General features: G+C 41.1%; 1 protein-coding gene across 1 annotated transcript in view; it reads left to right on the plus strand.

The window, feature by feature from the left end:
* The first annotated feature begins 644 nt into the window (after window positions 1-644).
* The window catches only part of LOC117807284 (receptor-type tyrosine-protein phosphatase delta-like), a 429,954-nt gene continuing 409,775 nt past the window's right edge, over window positions 645-20,823 (plus strand). Inside the window, exons 1-3 of the mRNA XM_034676508.1 lie at window positions 645-802; window positions 960-1,072; window positions 1,206-1,240. The gene's annotated coding sequence lies outside the window, so the exon portion shown is untranslated. The remainder of the gene's footprint in view (window positions 803-959; window positions 1,073-1,205; window positions 1,241-20,823) is intronic.

The following is a 20,823-nucleotide window of genomic DNA, read 5'->3' on the forward strand; positions in this document are numbered from 1 at the left end:
GATCAGCCTCTGATTCTAAAAGTTAAATATCCAGGCCCATTCTTTCTGTTTCAATTTAAAATACAACATAACAACTATCAGGACAGCATTGAAAGTGTCATGTAACTTATTCTTAACAAAATTGCTGGAAAGGTGGAAAGTTAAAATACTACATTTTCAGAAAATTTTCTTTTGATAGTATTTTAGGATTATTTGTTTTGTTTTAATTCAATCAAAGTAATACATGAAATCAGCAACAAGTAGAAGAATTAAAGGAAAGTGGGACTATCTGTAACTTGATGCTCATTTTAATATTCAACTAAGTGTAATAAATTGCATTCTCCTTCATGATTAAGGTTTAGAGGCTTCAGGCAGTATCTGAGCTGCTAGTTTCATTCAACAATCTGCTGTGCTGACAAAAAAAGACAAGGCCATGATGTTTTAAGGCATGCATGTTGAGGTTGTTTTAAATAATCATAAAGAGGTTATTGGCCTTTAGTACCTCATTAAGGGACAAACTGGCTGTTAATCCCTGCATGGTGGGAAACATCCCATCACCAGCTGCTCCCCTAGCCGGCCACCAAGCGGCCGGACCAGGAAGTGCAGCTCTGAGCGCAGCATCCCTGCCGTCTCTTCCTTCCCTCCCTCTCTCTCCAGCCGTCGCCGGGAGCAGCGTGCGAATGTGTGCTGAGTGTGTGTGTGCTGGTTTTAATCTGACAGCACGCTGGGGCTGCGTTTCCTCAGAAAAGCTCAGCTCTCTCAGTTTTTCTGCCCGTCTTATTGCCGCTCTCATTGTCTTTGTCGACAGTGATAAAGAGAGCAGGTACCATCTGTCCATTCCGTCAATTTATTTCGAGTTGCTTTTTTTTTCTTTCACAGATGTTATGTCAACACTTTTTGGGTGGTGGAGGTGGAGGTGTGGGGGACTCCCGGTACTAATGGAATTTGTTGTGGCTCTTTTGGTCTCTTCTCTCTTTCAGTTAAACCGGGGGCCTGTTTTTGGAATAAGAAAAGCATTGCTGTTTTCTGACTTTGAGGGAAGAAAGAAGGGACTCCTCTGGAATTTCCTCAGGAATTTATTCGGACTGCCCCGGTAAGAAGACACACTGATATCAATAACGCGAAATACAAAAAAATGCATGCAGATATTTAGATACAGACTCTCTCATTTTGGACACTAAAACTCGTATCGCTCATTTTTTCTTCCATCCTGTACTTAATTACAGTTACCGGGGCTTTGCATTCTACGCCTGACTCTATAGTAAGTAGAATATACTTTCTTTCTGCAGCATGTGTGTTGAAATCAGCTCGTTTTGTGTTTGTGTGTGGAATTAAGTGTTGGCTCGGTGTCTACTCCAAGTTGTGTGTCGTGCCTCGCTGTGAGTAGGAGCTCCAGGGCGCATATTTTTGCATATCTTGGAGCTGCGTTATGGATATCGTAGCGCACACAACGTGCACCGCTCTGCTGCTCGCTGTTATTCTGCAGATTGTGGCGAGATATTTACAGATTATTTTTCACGTCATCATTTATGACCCATACTGTGCCCGAAACAGAGCCATCTTCGCTTTGTAATGATGTGTGTCCAAATGTGGAGAACGCATGAGCACGCACAGCAACCTTAAAATGAGGGGAATAGTGAGTGTTCGCTGTTGGACGTGTTGGGAAAGTTTGGTTGAATGTGCGGTGCCGTAAACGGACTTGGTTTCTTTTTTGAGTGTGCATGCGCGCCAAAGGGCTCCTGACTCAGGTGATGGAGACGGTGGGTGGGCTGTGACTCACCTACTTTACCCATTCTTTCTGCTGGTGCTGTTATCTGACAGGCTTTGATGTCAGATTTGACTGGTGATTGACAGCTGATCATGCGCAGTAGTGTGTCAGCACAGGCCCGAATCCCTCCCCCTTTTCAATCTGCCAGCTATATTTGGAAGTTACCACATCCCTTGTTTTGTCTAACCTCTTTCTCTGTGTAAAAAGAGTATTTGCCACTACTACAGACGAGTGATTCACATATAGCCAATTACCCGTGATTTCCAGTCATACTTTGCAGCCTGAGGAGGGAGAAAAATAGTGGAAGAGCCTCTAAAAGGCGAGATAATGAACTGAAAAGTTTGTGTGCCTCAGTGTTTTTGTAGCAAGCAGGCGCAAATGAGGGGCAAGGACTGCTCACACAGGCAGAGAGATGTGTGTTAGCACGGGCAGTGTGGAGTGACAGAGGGCTAAGTGAGCATGACCATCGAGGAGAGGTAATAGCATTACGGTCTGCCAGTCAAGAGGCAGAGAGAGAGATAGGCTACTGTTGTAGTGAATGGGAAGCACACAAGGACAGGAAAATATGACATGAGGGGCAGTTTGTCTAACATTTAAGCTATTTTTTTTTTAAAGCTAGTTTGAGCTAGTTTTTGATCCCATAATCATTTTGTCTTCACATTGAGGGTTTTGTGCTGTGAAGTAGCTTAAGTGGGATGTGGAAATCCTTTTTGGGCTGTGATTAAGGCAGGATTTGATACGCTAATGTCGCCCTGGGGTCAGAGATTTGCAGATTTTGAGCTCATTTGTCCTGACTTTCTATCTATCTATCCATACTTTTATCCATGCTAGTCACTGACGGCTCTACAAACACTGTGGACATCATCCAAATTCAACTGTGTATCCATGATAAACAATGAATATGTAAATAAACGGACAGCGCTAATGTGAACATAAACAAATCCAACAGAAACACTAACAGGAGACAAATGCACTTCCTCTTGCAACAAGCTGTAACATGATGAAATGTTGAAACACAGCCGTGCTACAAGCTAGTGCTCCCTTAGTGTTAAGACAGTTTGGAGCTCAGAAGTGGATCTGAATCATTCGCTGTCAGTTGCAGTGAGTTTTCTGGCAAAGCTTTCAAGGATTAGTCCCAGGTAGGAATAACCCCCCTCCCACCTCTCCTCTTCTGCCTATCCTTTAGCCAGCAGCACTCCCATCTTATAAACTGGCAACATCCTGCAATTTTCTTTTCCTTTCCTTTCCCTTTGAGTGATGCTTCCCCAAAACTGCTCGCCGGGCCCGGGCATCAATCACTGCTGGATGGGATTTGAGTAAAAAGCGAGGGTTAGGGAGCGAGGGAGACAGGTCTGCTCACTCACAGTTGCACAGGTTGACCCAGAGAGCCACAGCTTTGGTTTCTGAAAACCTTTTTCTCTTTTTGGTAATTATGCTTCAACACAAGGTAGTGTAGTGTGACTGTGTTGACAATGCACCCTTTGTTCTTCTGCCTTGCTGCACCTCCCAATCAGGGGTGTAACCAGAGGTGTGGTTTGGGGTGGCATGGACCAACAAAACTGCCTTTCAAAAATCCTGAAGTATGATTGGCTTTTATCCTTGTCAGAGGCGGGACTTGTTATGAAGTCAACTGTTTTGACTGTGTTCCTACAGTCTGCACGTAGCGTTTAAAAAAAAAATCTGTGTAAATGTGGCACATTTTCTTTTGATGATACGTTAGGGTATAGAATATTACTTTATGACACATATTTAATAAGAGAGATGCACAGGAAAGGAATAAGTCCATCACAAATTGTAAGCATGCAACTGCACACTATTCAAAACACATTTATATAGAGATGTTACCTATACATTTATTGGTAGGTATTGTGTAGACATAATGTTGGCACTCCATTATGCTGCTCTGCAAGTTTATTAATTATTCAGGCATATGACATCCGTATGACACTTTAATGTGTGTAGCTAAACTAGATATGATTAGTGCGGACAGAAGTGGTAATATATCATATTCATTTCTTCGTTTGTGCATACATACTTCATTCCACCCCAGTCATAGCGTGGTTGGGCCCCCCCAGTCAAAAAAGTCTGGACACGCCCCTGCTCCCAGGAGAGGCAGAGGAGTACGCTGTAATTACGACTCATAAACTTCATCCAGGTGACACAATTGGGACATGGCTGTAAGGACAGCTTGCTGTTAAATTGTACTCAGGTGTATTTTCTGTTGTGTTCCACGTTCTCTTAAAATATATATACATTTTTCTGTTAAATATTGCACATTGCACAGCAAGCTCAATATACTTATCGTTTTTAGGCAACATATGGATGTAAAGTTTAAGAAGTGAGCAAATAATGCTCAATTCTCTGCCAAAAAAAAAGGTAAAAGAGAGGGGTATGAGCTGTGAGAGGAACACTTCATTGTGGTCCAAGCCTCGGCAAGCTGACTAGCCGACTCCCAAGGGCCGCTTTATAATGAGCCCGCGCTGTCAGATAATTAGATACACCTGACGCAGGCGTTTGCAGGAAATTTTGATTCATCCCAAAATAAAAATCTCTGTGCCTGCCAACATGAAAGCCGAAAAAAAATCCTATCCCGCTGCCACGTTGCCTCTCCTCTCTCTTCTCCTCTTTTCTCATGGTGGCAATGTTATATTTATTTATCCACATCTTAATGCTCTTGGATGAGGCGGGATTCATTTTGTGCTGATGCATTAGCTGCCAAAGTTCCTCATCTTGTTCCCATCCCATGCAGCCAAGACTCCCTTGGCTGCATGATGCGCAGAAGATACCATCACTTTTGGGTTTTTCAAGACAGAAATCTGACGATAAAAATCACTCTTTAGAAACATGCCCTTTAGATAAGCATAGGTGCAACAAGTCAAATGTTTCTGCAAAACGTTAGAAGCATAGGTGTGTGTGAGAGAGAGGCATATCCATCTTTAAAGTGTGTGTGCTTTTCTTTTCTGCTCCCCTTATGATGTTTCAATACAGAAGTGAAATGGTTGCAGATTTAGAGTTTGATGGATTATCATGCAACTCATCAGCCATCTTATGCACATGCAGCGTACAGCCAGCGATGAATGATTAATTGAGTTCACACACATTCAGACACAGTCACACACAGGCCCATGCATACAACCTGAAATATAGATGTCTTTTTCTTGGCTGTTGATTGCAAAATGCTGCATGAGATGAAAGCTGCTCACCTGTATTTATTTATCAGGGCACATGGCTCCCGTCATAAATCAGACACTCATTAAGTTGTTTAACAACAAATTTTGTCTTCTGCAGGAGACATCAATGCTATTAGGCCTGATGTATGTGATAAAATAAGAGGGTGAATCATTGCAGGCGGCTTTTGTTATCTGATTAAGAAAAGCTTTCTTTACTTAGTCTTTACTCCTCTGTATATACAATGTTCAAAGGTAATACTTAATTTACCATCAGCTGACTATGACGATGTATCAAGATATAGAAGGTGCAGGAAACAAGCAGGTGACAGCTGAAACGTCCTCTGTGTCTCATTACATACCTGAGTATCTGGACTATTTGAGTGTCGGGTGATTATCTATGATTACTTTCTCTGGCTAAGACTTGATCACACAGAAAGCTTTGATAAATGTATACAAGTTTATGTTGTACAAGAGGTAAAAAAAAAATCTAAATGACTGTTATGAAATGATGACATTTTTGACAATAAAAACATCTGCCGATAGCTAATAGCAGTTTAAAGCAAGACATTGTAATATGTTAACTGTAATGCCAAGATACAGTTAAAGGAGTATGTCAGAAAGTAGAATGTAGTATGAAATTATGACAAGCTTTGTGGAAAGGAGTAATAAAGTCAGTGAAGCCACCTAGCATAGAGTTTGCCAACAGTAAAAATTTGCTACAAGAAGACACTTTTTTGATTTAGAGTAGCTGTAAATTCACATTTCAACAGTTAGAACATTTCTTCAAGTGAGTAAATGTGCACACAAGCAATAAACTCAAGGGCTGAGAAAGAAAGCCAAGGTAAGTGTACCGGAAACTGTAGTTCCTGACATGTATTAAGAATCACAGTGAGTAATTAGCCAACTCAAAAGCAAATGAAACTGGCCATAGGCTCAGGCTGTATTCTATACCTTTGATAGTCTCTCCTCTCTCGATCTCACTTCTGGCCCAAAAACACATTTTGGATGACCAATAAATGTAACAAATGAAGGCGAAATTCAAGTTACTCAAAACAAAATATGACGTCTTTGCAGCTACATCCATTATTCATACAGTCTGCATCTTCAACAAAATCATTATTTTCATTCATTTCTAACATATACATTTGTTTACTACTTTCAAAAAGCATCTGAGACAGCTAGACTTCAGCAGGGGGGTGTTATTGAAAGGACATGTCTGGCAGCAAATCTGATGTCAGTTTGATCACATCATCTAATCTGGAGCATATTGTCTCCCTGTGAACAGTCAACAAGGTTCCCTGGCCTTCCTGCTTCACTGGCGAAGCAGTGAAAGAAATTCAGCTTTGAGCAACTGTCACCACATGTCATGATTGCCAATTGTTTGGTTTAAATTGCCATCGGTTTCTTACTCCGCGCCCCATTCAAAGCAACACCGCAGGGCAAAGGCAATAATATTTGACCTATACCATTCAATTCTGTAACATTTGAATACGCTGCATTGACATTTGAATGAATTATAGAAAGATGGTGTACTCTGCAGTAGTTTTGCTGAATGAACCGCACATTAACATGGATGGAGGTTGTATTGTGTTTTTCATGAGAGCTTTCTGAGGCCTTGGACCCATGACAAACTGACCAAACATATATCTGTTCTCTATAGTACTCCATTATTTCCTACTGAACTCCTCTCTTACGGTAGTAAGAGTTGCAGCCCAGGTTCAACGATGCATGATTTGAAATTCATCTCATCCGTGAAGGCTGCAGCGGATGTTTCCCTTCTCTGCTCGACTTCCTGTATTGTTATCGCCTAAAGAAAACCCCTGCGTCTGTGCTGTGCAGTTGAACTTGGAAAGAAACAAAACAACAACCAAAACAGAGAAAAGAAAGCAGCGGTTGCCTTCTGTCTGCTCTTACATGACAGGAACTCACAAAAACTGATGGATACTGACAAAACAGGAAGATGAGAGGAGAATTCTGCGGATGCGCTGCCCTGGGTCAGAATCACTGCCTGGGGTAATAACAATGTACACTTGGCTGGACAAAATATCATGAAAGCTGAACTATACTACACAACCCAACAACAGTAACACAGATCAGAGCCTTAGATTTTACATAAGGTTCAATGAATTGCTTTATGACACATAATTAAGGATATCCACAAGATCAAAAGGTGGAGATTGGATTGCAGAAGGTCAGATGTGCTAGCATGTTAGCACAGCCCGATGCCAGTTCTTTGGAAGTAAGTGCTATTTTAGATAATGACTTTCAATAGAGAAGATGCCATCATAATCTTTCACCCTGACCTTTCTTTATACCACATGTACTTCACCACGATGTGAATTCTATTTCTGCACATGCTCCAGCTGCAGCAAGTCCTCTGCTATCTTTCTTGCAAACAGATTTCGGAGGGCACTGGTATGTTCAGTATTGGCATTATGGTCTTCTGGGATATGGAGGCACAGAAGAAAAACAGAGAGGAATAATGCAGGCAAGCTGGAGCCAAGGTACTCTGCACAGCTCGATGCCGCTGCCTCTAACCGACATGAACAAGAGAAATCAATTAGACCTACTCGGTTGCTATCCAAGGGACATCCACCATGGGAAAGGGTAGTGGGAATCAAAGTGTTAGCGAGAAAAAAACAAAAAGGAAAGTAGCAGAAGAGAGGAGGACAGTGAGGTTGAGTGTCAGTTTGTTGTTTTCGTTGTCAGATCAGCCGCCTCTGACCTCGAGATAACATTCCGTTCAACCCATGCATGCTTTATAATTCCAGACACTTGCACATCTCTTTTTAAACAGCAGTGTGAAGCTTCCTCTCTTACTTTCCTTTCAGGTCAGTAATGAGAAAAATGAAAGGCTGGTAAAAATGTACCTTGCTTGAATATCTTGATGAAGCATTCGCAGCGATCTCAATGTTCCCAGCGAGCCATAGATTCAATGTAAAATGTTTATATTCCTACCTTTAAGCCGGCCCAGAAGTCATGTGGAGGTCACTGTGAAAGTTTCCTCATGGGCACCAGGCTTGTTTTGCTGAAAAAAGAAGAGAAAAAAGTCAGACGGTGGGGTTTCATGCGTTTTAAAAGTTGTATTCAAACTGGGCTTTAGGTTTTAGAAAACTCCTTATTTGGCTTTAAAGAAAAAAATTCAAAGTCCCTGAAGATTAAAAATAAGATTCTTCACACTGAATATAAAATAGTCTGACTATTATGGTAGGATCAGAGAGGCTAGTATCCACAGCGTATCATTTATTAATCATATTTTACAGCCAGCCAAAGCACAGTCTTGCTCTAATTTGGAAATGTATGCGATGCTACAGTAAATGCAGAGATCCTACTTACAATCCTGATTAAATAGACACTTAAAATCAATATGTGGATTTCCAGAAGATCATGAGAAAATTATTGTGCTTCAGTGGCGGAGATGATCGAAAGAGATAAGCCAATTGATGCTTTATGCATATTTCATTGACCGGAGCTGTGCGCTGCTCTGTCAATACTGAGGTTGAGAGTGCACAGCATGGATTTCACAGGACCCGGAGGCCTCATCGGCTTTGATCAGGCTGAAAGAGGACACTTTTTGATCGAGCCCCACCTCGGACATTTAAATCAAACCCCCCTGACAGGCTCAGCTGCACTAAAGCCGGGAGATAGGATGTAATCTCTACACATAGGAGAAAGTGGACACCCCTGGAAGTGTGCGAGAGTCTATTATATTGTACATTTTGAATTCCCCCTCCCCTTTGCCTTCCCTTGATGAATATCTTGCATGTGGTGATAGGAGAGAGGAAATCCAATTTGACAAAGAAGACCTGTCTCAGGGAGTCTTTTAAATGGTTATGATTGCATAAAGTCTGCAGTATAACCAACCTGGAAGGATTAATGAACAGGAAGCCATAACTTTTTTTTTTTGGTCCGGATCAGTATAAATGATAAATCTGAGATGAAAGAAATTGGAAAGGAAAAAGTGTAATAATTTATCCAGTAGAACTGCCAAATACTTTATCCAGACAAAAAAGTAGCATGCACCTTAAAGCTACCTCATGGATATGTTGTAGAAAACGTTTATGTCTGTGTTCTTAAGGCTTCACAAAAACGATGCATGTATATTGCTCTCCAAGACCATTTCTCACATTAATTTTCAAAAACCCATTTCAGCCAATTTTTTTCCATTTGCTGACAGTCTTCTTTGTGGCTCTTGTTGGCACATTGTTAAACTTGTTGGCACAGTATTTGCAGATAGACTAATGGCAGGAGTATGAGTAGCAATACCCTATGTATGTGTGAGTGCATAACGACAAACCACACAGACCATCTCATCACTCCACAGGGTACCTTAATCTTTGTTGAAAATGTCAATTATATCCAGAAATTGGTGATATTGATTAATACGATAGGACACAATATTGCACAGTAGGATACAGTAAAATGTATCACAATGTGAAATGGCACTTGTTTATATGATACAGTATGATTCAGTATTTCTGTCCCCAAATGAATCCAGTTCTGCTCGAGGATTCTGCCCTTCAAAAGGAAGGTTTTCCTTGCCACTGCTGCCAATGGCAAGCTTGCAGTGTATTGATGTCAGGATGTTCTAAGCTATAACACAAAGACAATCCTGACATGTTCTTCATGTAAAGTGTCTTAAGATAACCTTTGTTATCTTTCAACAATATGAATAATAATTGATTAAATTCGCACAAGGTGTGCAGAATAGCCGACCCTGGGATGACAATGAAATGGGTTCTCTTAGTATGTTTTATGCTCTGGGTAGCTATTCAGTCTGCCATAAACAGAACCAACCCTGCAGAGTGGAATTTAAAATTAAAATGGAAAAATGACGATCATGTGCCCATCTGATGATGAAATATCCAACAGAAGAAGCTTAGGAAGTTGTGTTCCATCTATAATCCTGTGTGCAGTTCGCTCAGTCCCCCGACAGAGCACACATGTAAACACAGCACCCCCACCTCCTACTCAGCCCTGCTGTAGGTTTGGCTGTGGGTGCTCAGCAGATCCCTCGGCATCATGAGAGAATAACAATGAGGGTTTTGGGAGGGATCAGTTCCCCAGCACAGAGCCATACTTGGTAGGGTTTATGTAAGACCCTGACTTCCTGAGTGCGCTGCCAGTTTAAGATGACAAACAAATGGTACCAAGGAGTGCCGGGATGCCAGAGAAGGAGGGAGGTGGAGGGTTGGCGGGGGGGGGCTTGCATCTCTGCTTCATCCTCCCTTCACACACAAACACCCTCCTTCTGTTCACGCACTAGCTTGGTTATGTGTCGCGGCTTGCGATACCAGGTCTCGTGTGTATCCAAGCAAGTTGATGCGTGTTTTCACACCATTTGTTGGCTGTGCAGCGCTGTTGCCTACTTTGAAGCCGCCCCCTCCCTCCCTCGTATCCACCTTTTCCTCCCTTTGTTTTCCCCTTCAATATCTTCCAATGAAAGAAGGCTGAGATCTGTCAGAACCCATCCTTTCTTCTGTCTTGCTTGTCAACTTTTTTAAGGTAGACTGCCACGGAAATTCACTCAGCCCTGACACCCCAGTGGTTCTTAAGATATCAAAATCTGGTCGAAGCTGGAGTGCTGTCTTTTTCAATGATACAATTTTGGTGTAAAAGTCTGCATTTTCTGTTTTTAAGTCATGACGTGAGGTATTAATGATGTGATTTTAATCATAGCTGTTCTACAGCTTGTTCAGGATCTCCATGATGAGTCATTCATTATTAAGGATCTATAAATAGAGCTAGATGTACTTAATCCTTTTTTAAATGTCTCCATTTGTTCACTCTATGTGTCGTTATTCCTATAAGAAATCAAATGTCCTTATACTGTTCTGAGGTTACAATTTATTCTTAACCTGGGCAACTTAAGTTCCAGCCTCAGTAGAATATGATACAACAAGACATTGTACGGTACAAGAAATCTCATCAGAATATGTGACGGAGACCAGTACAGAGGTAGATTGAATTCTCTTTGGAATTTTTGGAATATCCCAGATGATGGAGATGTCAAAAATACAAGCACTGACATAAAGAAAGAACAGTTTCTCAGTTTTTAGCACTTGCCTAGATACTCTATGAAGATATACTGTATATAGTGTGTTCTGATATGCAGTCCAGACTAAGGTCTCCCTGTATTCCTGCACAGCACAGAAATACACCATAGATAACATTAGGATCCATTGGCTTGGGAATAAGGGGGAAAATCGATGTAGGATGAAAATTAAATTTGGCCCAGAGAGCCTTTAGGCAAAGTGCAATTTGAAAACACATCTTTTATTTTCCCCTGGGTGTCTGATCGGGGCGGGCTGGAGATGAACGGAGGATCTAACCGTCATGGAAAAATAGCAGAGGAACACTATGAAGGCAAGGGAAACACCTCATCTCGCCCCTAATGTGCCTCCCCTTTGATTGTCTAATTCGGTTAGAGCCGCGTGTCCGTTATCGGATCATATCAAAGGTCAGAGGCGTCCTGTAGACAAATCAATCTCGCCGTCTGAGGAGGCGCAGAGGAAGCATGGATTGAGGGAGAGCTGATCCATCTAGTGGGCCCAGAGTGAGGGTGGGTGAGGAGAATGAGAGGTGGGGGCAAGAAAAATAATGGCATCTGCTGCTAGGAGGGAAGTGGGCGAGTAAGGTGAGATTGAACTGTTGACTTGGGGAATCCAAGAGAAAAAAACGAGTTTACATTATTGCTTGTAAGATAAGAGTGGTTCTTTGAGCTGGCAGAGTATTGTGAATCAGATCAGATCAGATGCGTCAAACCAGTGATTTGAACTTTGTTCCAAACCAACCTAAGCTCAAAGACTTTAAATTGTTCTTTATTTGATTTCTAACTCAAGTTTGCCATGCTTGTTATTTAAAAAAAAAAACACAGCCCCATGGTGGTCACCACTGCCAGACACCATTAGCTCTGTGTGCTAATAGGTGTGAAGATATTCCAGAGGCTGCACAACTCATGCATGGCTTCCCCATATTCAGTTCAGTTTCAGTGGCTGGTTCTTCACTAGGGTATCTAATACAGTGTCAAACACAGTTAACCAACTGAGAAACAAACATCACATTCAGGAGAAGTTGGACAATCATCCAGCCAAAATGCGAAATATAAAGGTGAACACAGTGAAGCAAAACACAGGACTGACATCTTAAAGACGCATGATGATTTTAAAGTAGACAATGTTGTAGTCTTTAACATGTACAACCTGCATTGTTTACAGTTACTTGTAAGCTTTTCTATATGACATTTCTTGGCATATTGCAAAGTTTTATTGGCACGTTATTGGCATCTGTAGATCAATGGAATTGAGCTTAGGCATTAGCAGGAGTAGCATCACATCCTCTCACGTTTATTTGTGTGCATGACCATACTGTTCTGCTCCAACAGTCTGTTGAGTCTGAAAATTTGAGATAATAGGATTATTCATTGTCAAGGGAATGTGGAGTGAATTACAATTACAGATGCATGTCTTAAAGCTTCCATACCTTTACTTTGTATTGAAAATTTTAGGAAAATGAGCAGTTATGCTTGGTAACTAACAGATGTGCACATTTGGTCTGGATGATTAAACGTCATCACCCTTGTTAGTTGTCACCAGTGTAATTACTCAGTTGAATTACATTTTTTAAATTACTATTGTTGGCTCAAAATGCTGGTCATATGTTGTGTCTAAGTTGTAGCACAGCCACCCACCACTAGCTGGCTTCTAGCTCTGGCTGAAATGCTCTACTACCTGGATGCTGATGAGCGCAGATGACAGATGAAATCTCATAGTGCGTTGTGGTTTGGCGATATTTTGATTTAGAAAAATTGAGATAAAGTTGCTTGTAGGCTGTGTCTGGTTGTCCACTCGACCAGAGCAATGCATATCCAGCACAGGCATGTGGACTGAAGAGTGGTGGTGCTGTCTCTGCTAGGTTTAGCAACACTTAGTAAATCCATTTAATGTTGGTCACCTGTAGCCTTTCAGCTATTTTAAATAGAAATTGCTAAATTTTGAATGTTTCGTAAATGTTTTTTGTTTTTTTTTTACCTTAAGACCTGTTGGTTTGCCAGAAAGATCCCTATTGCTACATCATGGACAGGACCACGGTCTTTCATTAAATACAGTACAGGCTGCGTCCATAGACTGTATAAATAATGGACAGAGTATACGTGACGTCACCCATGAGAGCTATTTTGAAGCCTATTGTCGGCGGGTGCCATATTGGAAATGCTGAACTCAACCTAACTTCAGTCGAGCTACTGTGAGGTAAAGAGGCGGGCTTTGAGCCTCCTAGTCAACAGCCACAGTGTTGTTTTCTGTACCAGGCTGTAAAAATGTTTATTTCTGCTGTAAAGATCGGCTTTTCTGAATTTGTTTGTATGTCGTTTCCGGTACTTCCATAGCCAGCCTCAAGCGGACACTCAAGAAACTGCACTTTTTAGCATGTCCGCATTGGCTTCAATTCTCCAGCCGGAGGTTGCCACTTGGTTGCGTCTTACTGATTGTATTGAGTTGTGGGTAAAATTTGGTATGAAACATTTTAAATGTTGTTCATTACATTGTTTTCAGGAACATTTCATTTGCCTCATTGAGTTAATCAAAAAAATATATCCTGTCCTTTTCTGTGGTTTTTTAACCTTTAAATCATGTCTTTTCAGATTGTACAGGAAAAGAGTGTCACTTTTTTTTCATGTCAAAGACTAAATGATGAATCAACAAAATGTGTTGGATTTATTAGACATACACATTTTAAATAAGAGAGTCTAAATCAGGTTCCATTAAAGGTTGCTTAAGAGAAACACTCCTGGACTGAAACCACCATTTATCATCCCTCGTCGCTGAATACTTAAGGCAATACTCCAGACCTCTTAGACTTCCCATTAACAAATAGTCATAATTAAACCACCCATGCATAAACACAAAAGTGGTGGGCAGCAGTCCTGGGCAGAGTTTAAAGGTAAGAATAAATCATCCACAGTTTAATGGCAACGAGATGTTTAATTTGGAACCCCTGAGTGCGTAATTAGTTCAATTAGCCTCAATCCTGCACAAGCAGAATGGACCCAGGTCACCCTGTGGTCTGCCTGCATTAAAAGCCAACAGTTTATTTCCTGCTGTAAGATTAAAACTCACTGTGCAATAACTCACCAGAGCCTCCCCTTCCAGACACCGTAGCGAGGGTTCAGTGTGAGATAATGTTTGCTCAAGCAACTCTCAATGAGATTCAACGCTCCGGTGACACCATTACTCTAAGCTCATTGCCTAGTCAGGTTGGGTGGGTCCACCCTGCCTTGGAAAGTCGAAGCGCACAGGCGCTAGAGGAGAGAAAGCACCTCTCGAGACAGATTACACGTCTGTGGACAAGCGAATAGTCTTGCACTTCACCTCTGCCTTATACAAGCAGGTTATTATCTCTTTTTTTTTTTTTGCACGCTTTTGCCAGTCATGTAATGCATCCAGGACAAGATGCTCATCCTGCAGCTTGAGCAGGTGGACGGACAAGGCAGCTTACACGTCGTCACTAATTGCAGGCAGTCAGCGAGACGTATCTGAAATGAAGATGATGGCATAGGCCCGCAGTGAAAGTCAAAGCAGCCAAGGCCTGAGCCAAAGTGTTTTAAATGGATTACGCCAGTGTGTCATTGCGATTACACGCTCCTTGCAGGGACCGCGACAAGATGAATTGTATTTTATGGCTTTACGGCGGATCTTTTTCTTTCTTTTCTCCTCCAACTTGAATGTATTTTTTCCCTTGTGCTATGCAGCGTGGTCTGAATGTGGGATTGTTTTTTGCCTTTGAACCACCTCGCAAACAGTTCATCTGTAATACTTTTGCTTTCAGGGACATTTTCTGTTTATCTCAGTGTAGAAAAAACATGTTTACATATACATTTCCACGCTTTTTAAATGATACTCACAGGCTTCTACTGTAGGGCTAAAGCACTGGAGTTTACCCTTAATTTGCACTATGCACCATAGCATTTCAAAACATACTCTCAGCAGTGAACCTCAGAAGGCTTCAAAAGATGCTACAGAAAAACAAATACAGCATTTTTATTCACTGATATACAGTGAGGGCTTAATAATTCATGTCATGTTTAATAAAACTGTCTGATCTTTCTTGTCTGTTCTATATTTCTCACACACACACACGTCATTTACAAGGCCAGGCATGTCCACTCACTTATATGGACTATGCAGCATGTGTCACATAGCTCACTGTTGAAACGTGATTTAATAAAAGCGCTTCAAGAATGTCCTCCAATCCCAACTCCATCTCCACAGAAAATCTATAGATATGGCAGATGTGTGTGAGCAGGCAGAATGGTTATGAAATCGTATGTCGGAGAGAGAGAGAGAGAAAGAGGGAGGTTATGTAATGACGGAAACCATTAAGTAGGAAAAGGCCACTAGGTTAAGCACTCCAGAGCTCTACCACAACTCAGTAGAACATGCGTTTCTAACACGCCCACTAATCTTACTTTCGGAGGCATTTCAATCGTGAGCATCACACAAACAACAACTTTTAATTGCACTGACTTTCTGCTTCCTGTGATGCACACTCTAAGCAGGACTTGTTGAGGCACACTGTTTGCAGTCAGTGTGATGTGGGGGTGTAATACATCTGGTGCTGTGTACTGGCGGAAATAACCCCTTACACAGGCCCAGGCAGAAACTGTGAGATTTGTGTATCTGCATGTAGCTGCAGAAGACTGACAAAGGTGTGAAGTTGTACGCCTGTGAGTAGTCATTTGGTGTCGTAAACAGGCGGGAAAGCAGAACTGAAGAAGTCTGTGCATTGGCCTAATATTTGATTACATGCGTTAGGGCTGACCCAAAAGAGAACACAAAATCAAAATTTGTTACTGGGACAAGAGGAGTAACAATTTTAGAAATCATGAAGTTTACTGTAATGTTAGCGGACAATACTTTCTCCATTAATAAAAGTGTTTCAGCTTACAACACTAGTTCATTGTATACCTCTTTAGCCATAATAAACATTTTAAAAGCATAGTTTTTCTTACAATACTACAAAAATACATTTGGTGAAGTGTCTTTAATTAACTAATTTTAAAAAGTACTTCATTACATTATGTCTGGTTTTATGTATATTGTTGCCACTAGCTTATTTTTGGTTTACAATATTAATATTTTATGTGAATACCAGGGCTGTCAGCATTAATGTGTTAATCACATTGCGATTATAGTTTAAAATTAACGTTTTTTTCTTTCTAAACACAAGCTATTTTGTCCCTCCTGCCACACCCTAGTTAAGCTGCTGGAGTGTCTTCCTGCTTCCCACTGCCACCATGATGGAAAATAACACCACCCTAATGGCACATGTTGCCTAAAAAACAACACCCAGAATGCTCAGTTGACAGATTAAAAGTCATATAGAAATGAAATCTCACTGTAGGACTGTAGTTTGAGCTATCACTTATGAGCTAACCATGCAGGAGCAGCTGATCAGCGGCAACAGCTACTACTACTACTACTATTCGTCTCATCACTATCATCTCAGTATATATCATTTGCTAAGCTGTCATATATCACAAAAGCAAGCCGGATCGCCCTTTTTAAAGCTCTGTCTGTCTAGAGTTTACATTCTCTGTTTGTCTGTTGTGCAAACAGGAAACTTAGGACTTTGTTATTATGGTAACACTAACGTATGAAAGTCATATCTTTCAAATTATCAAATGACCCTATCTTTGTTCAGGAGATTTCCCTTTGATTAAAATTCTGCTGCAAAATTGCTCCATATTCAGTGTATCTTCCTTCCTTGATTTGACTTTAATGAAGAACATGCTATTGTAGTTTGGATGACAGTTCAGCAACAGGATCTTTAACTGAACTAGGAAACAAAGAATGGTTTCATGGTTTAACTCAGTGTTGGGGCAACTGCTTTCACTCTGGTTCTCCAACTGAACAGTCTGCTGTGACTCTGCAGGTGCTCGTTAGGACAACTGGCCACACCTGGGGGACCAGGGTGTGGCAAGGTAAAAGTCCAGGCTGCAGCTAAAGGCTGGCACACATTACAGGATTCTTCAAACCTTCACACATTTAGAGATCACACACTTGATGATAACAAAAGACAGATCCCATAAGATCTCTCTCTTCTGATCTTATAGCGTGTGGTGTGCACTACGGAGCACACCACACACTAACCATTTCTTCAGCAGAGTATCAGGTTCCTCACGCTCCATATTCCAAATCTCGCGCAGTAAAGCGTGACTTCCGTTTAAACAAACATGGCGGACTAACAGGAAGAAGCAATGATGATTATTTTCAGCCTCTTACTTTCCGAAAACACACACAAAAAATAAAAACAGTCTTCCATTTCCCAGGTCCAAGAGACTTTTGTTTCCACAGGCGCCATGTGTTTGTTTTTACTTCTTCTTCCATCAGTCAGCCGAGTCAGCTCGCGTCTTGATTGGCTTTTTCTCTGGCACATGTGACATTACACACTATGCGTGCTCAGCTCCTCTCTGAGCATCTCACACACTACAGGATTTCTAGTAATATTAAACATGTTCATTATTTAAAATCTCTCCTTCTGAGGCCTTCTGACCGGACAAAATCACTCGTAACACACCCCACACCACAGGAAAATCAGACACGATGTTGTTTACAAACATCAGACAATCAGGCCTTTGCTGGCTTTGATCGTAAGGGGGAGAACGGGACAAAAATCCGCCTGATTATCCTGTAGTGTGTACCCGCCTTAAGCTCACTCTGTCAGGCATTAAGAACTACTGCTGCTGCTGTGTGCAGTTCTCTGTCTCCCCTTGGTTTAGCTTTGTTGTTAATGCTGCTTACTTGCTCATACGTCCACACCAATGACTCTGTACATTTTTACACCTCATATCTTAGCTAATTTGGCCATCTTTGGTCAATGTGATAACAAGTATTCTTTATGAAAAGCTTCATATAGTTGTTTTTCCCTTTTTTGTGGCCACTTATCACTGACACATTGTGGCATGCAAGTTGGAAAATGTCGTTAGCTTAGCTACCAATTACTCCACATTAAAATTAGCCTCACAACCACCTCAATGAAAAGGTGAAGGTAACCCCCCTGAAAAATGTAGCAAGCTCAGCTACAGCAGCATGATGGAATTAGCTCACATCAAGGCTTAAACCAATTTCGTTCGAAGTCAAGACTTTTTTTTATTTCTGTTTTTGGTAGTACCACTCACAGTAGCTTCCACCCCTTTTGCTAACATTAAGAATGACAGTTAATTCTGTTCACTTCTTGAAACAGATGATGAAAAATTTAGCTATGTGGTGGTTCGCTCTTGACAAATGAATTGGCGCGAGCAATCTGTACTGAAAAGCATGGTTAGGGTGGATGGCATTAGCTGTGTTCGCCATTTTCCCATTTCAGGTAAACTAGCCTTTCTGTAGTGCCTCACTCTCACACTATCAAGTGTGCTGAAAACGGACTTTCAGCTGTAAATGTATTTTCAATCACTTGCAACATTATTTTAAGAAGACATCATGGATTTCCACTGAACTAGAGCTCTGAATATGCAAGGGAAGAAGTAGATAATGTGGAAGCTCCCACAACACCTAATCGATATAAAAACTATTTGATTTTGAAAACTATGCTACTGAGTAATGTAGTTAAAGTTGTAAAAACCGTGCTATGAATTTGATGTACCTAGCTCATACACATAGGCATAGGAGAAAAGAGGACAGCCGTTTTAAACTGAGATGCAGGTATAAGCTCTTAGCGAACGTTTGAGTTGCTAAGAATATCTTTCTTTACACATTTAATGGTACTTGTCATGCTACATAAAAATTGACAACCATCATTTCCCTGAATGTGATGGGAACATTTCTAGTCTTAATAGCACTTTGCAAAGCTACAATTTAATAAATCCATGCTAAGATAGCCAGAGCTAATCCTATAATTGATTGCCACAGGATAACTTACAATCTTCCACCCAATGTAGTCCACCCTTTGCTTCTCAGAAATCTCTGCCTCTGCCGCCCTCGGCACTGAAACAATCCCTCAGTCTCTCCTCCTCAAGTGCCTATCACACTTAATGCTCTTACTAGGTTTTATATCAGAGAAGGCACTTACTCCTCAAGCTAATCACAGCACTGCCATCCACTAAATTTGATCTGTCTTAACAATGACCATTGTGCACTCGTATTGAGCACCATACAAATTAGCCTCTGTACTGGTGGCCGGTGGGACAATGTATTCTGCTGGCTTTATCACATCTTGCCCCGGCCTCCTATTAATCTTGTGGACTGTATGGGATGAATTAATGCACCAAGGGATTTGTAAAGGCTATGGATATGGATTACATTGTCTAACGGTATATTTGAATTGGTCTCTGAATGTAATTCCGGTGGACTGAGATTAAATTCCGATGATAAGAGTCGGCTGTAACAAACCACATTATTATTGCCCTTGTCAGTCTGTTGTGCATAGCAAAATGAAGCAGTGCTCTGATAATCCCTTTCATCTACAAGAGGTCTGCATCTCTGATTGAATTTCATAAGAAGAGTTGGAGCAGATTGGGAGAAAAGTGATTGCCATTTTTCTCAGACTCATTTTCTTGCAGTTTTTTTCTTTTGGTTCCTCTCCTAACTGTACCTCCTTGGCTTGTGAATGAACGACTCACAAACGCATGAACTATTCACCATTGTTTGTCCACACTGAAAGGATAAGAGGCCATAAAGAATGTAACATCGAGAGGAGCTTCCTCCTCTCAAACAGACTACCCACAGGGACATAGAGACTATGGCTGCCTCTGAGTTTTTCTACAGTATTACATCAGATAACCATATCAAAGCACAATTTCTTTTAACACAATAAATCATCACTACAGTCTTTTATTTAATTCCAACACAAAGGGATTTTTTGGGCTCATAATTGAAAATTATATTCTTAAATGGCTCGTTAAGTGTTGCACACTCTCTCCCACATTCTGAAAGCATTTCCTCATCCTTTTTTTTTTTCAACAGTCACATTAAGAGAAGTTAATGTGTCGTGTGTATTCCAAGCATCTGCACACAGCAGAGTGCAATTTCACAACAGTCACCAGCCAGAAAATCTGCAACCCCCTGGCTGTACCGAGCAAACAACACTTGCACCTACGCAGTAATTGGGTTTAGATTTTTTGAATTATTCCTTTTTTTTTTATCTTTCACCCATGGGTGGTATAGTGAGGCCAAGTGCTTGTAGATTCTTGTGGATTCTGGCAACCATTGTGCACCACCACATAGGATGCCAGAGAGGAGGAGAAAATGAATTAGCATTCAGCTCCAGGCTGTGCCACAATCATGGTGGAGTATCTCCAAAAAGAAACACAAGCATCCACATTTAAACTTGCATACGAAATAAATGTAGTAATGATTCACTGACAACTCTTCCCCTTCCTTTTCTCACCACCTCTGCACCCACTTGTTTACTGAAGCATGCACACACGACACTAATGATGCCATCACCAGGGGCTTATCCATGAGATTTTGACTGGGGTGCCACTGACCTGTGCAGGGGTAGGAGGGCATGAATATGAATTTGTATTTGTGTCACACATCATTAAATCGCATGTATGCGCCATTTGTGCCCATTAACAATACAAGTTACAAGTTTTTCTTCAGAGATCATAACCGACAGTTGTTAAATTACTAAATAGTGTTTGAGGTACATAAAAAGAAAATTGTGTGTAAAAAAATCACAAAATTGCTATCGGTATAGCCTGTAGCAACACAGTCCAGTATTTAGATTTGAACTAAGTTCTGACTGTTCAAATAGCTTATCATAGTAAAACAATGGTGCGTTATTTCGCCTAGCAGTTAAATGCCCCCTATACAGAGGCTATAGTCCTTGCAGGGGGCTTTCTATCTGTCCCACTTTGTTACTGTTCTCTATCTTGTCCTCTTGATCAAGGCATAAAACCCCCAAATT

The sequence above is a fragment of the Notolabrus celidotus genome, chromosome 23 (genome assembly GCF_009762535.1).
Source record: "Notolabrus celidotus isolate fNotCel1 chromosome 23, fNotCel1.pri, whole genome shotgun sequence".
In the NCBI taxonomy this organism is placed as follows: domain Eukaryota; kingdom Metazoa; phylum Chordata; class Actinopteri; order Labriformes; family Labridae; genus Notolabrus; species Notolabrus celidotus.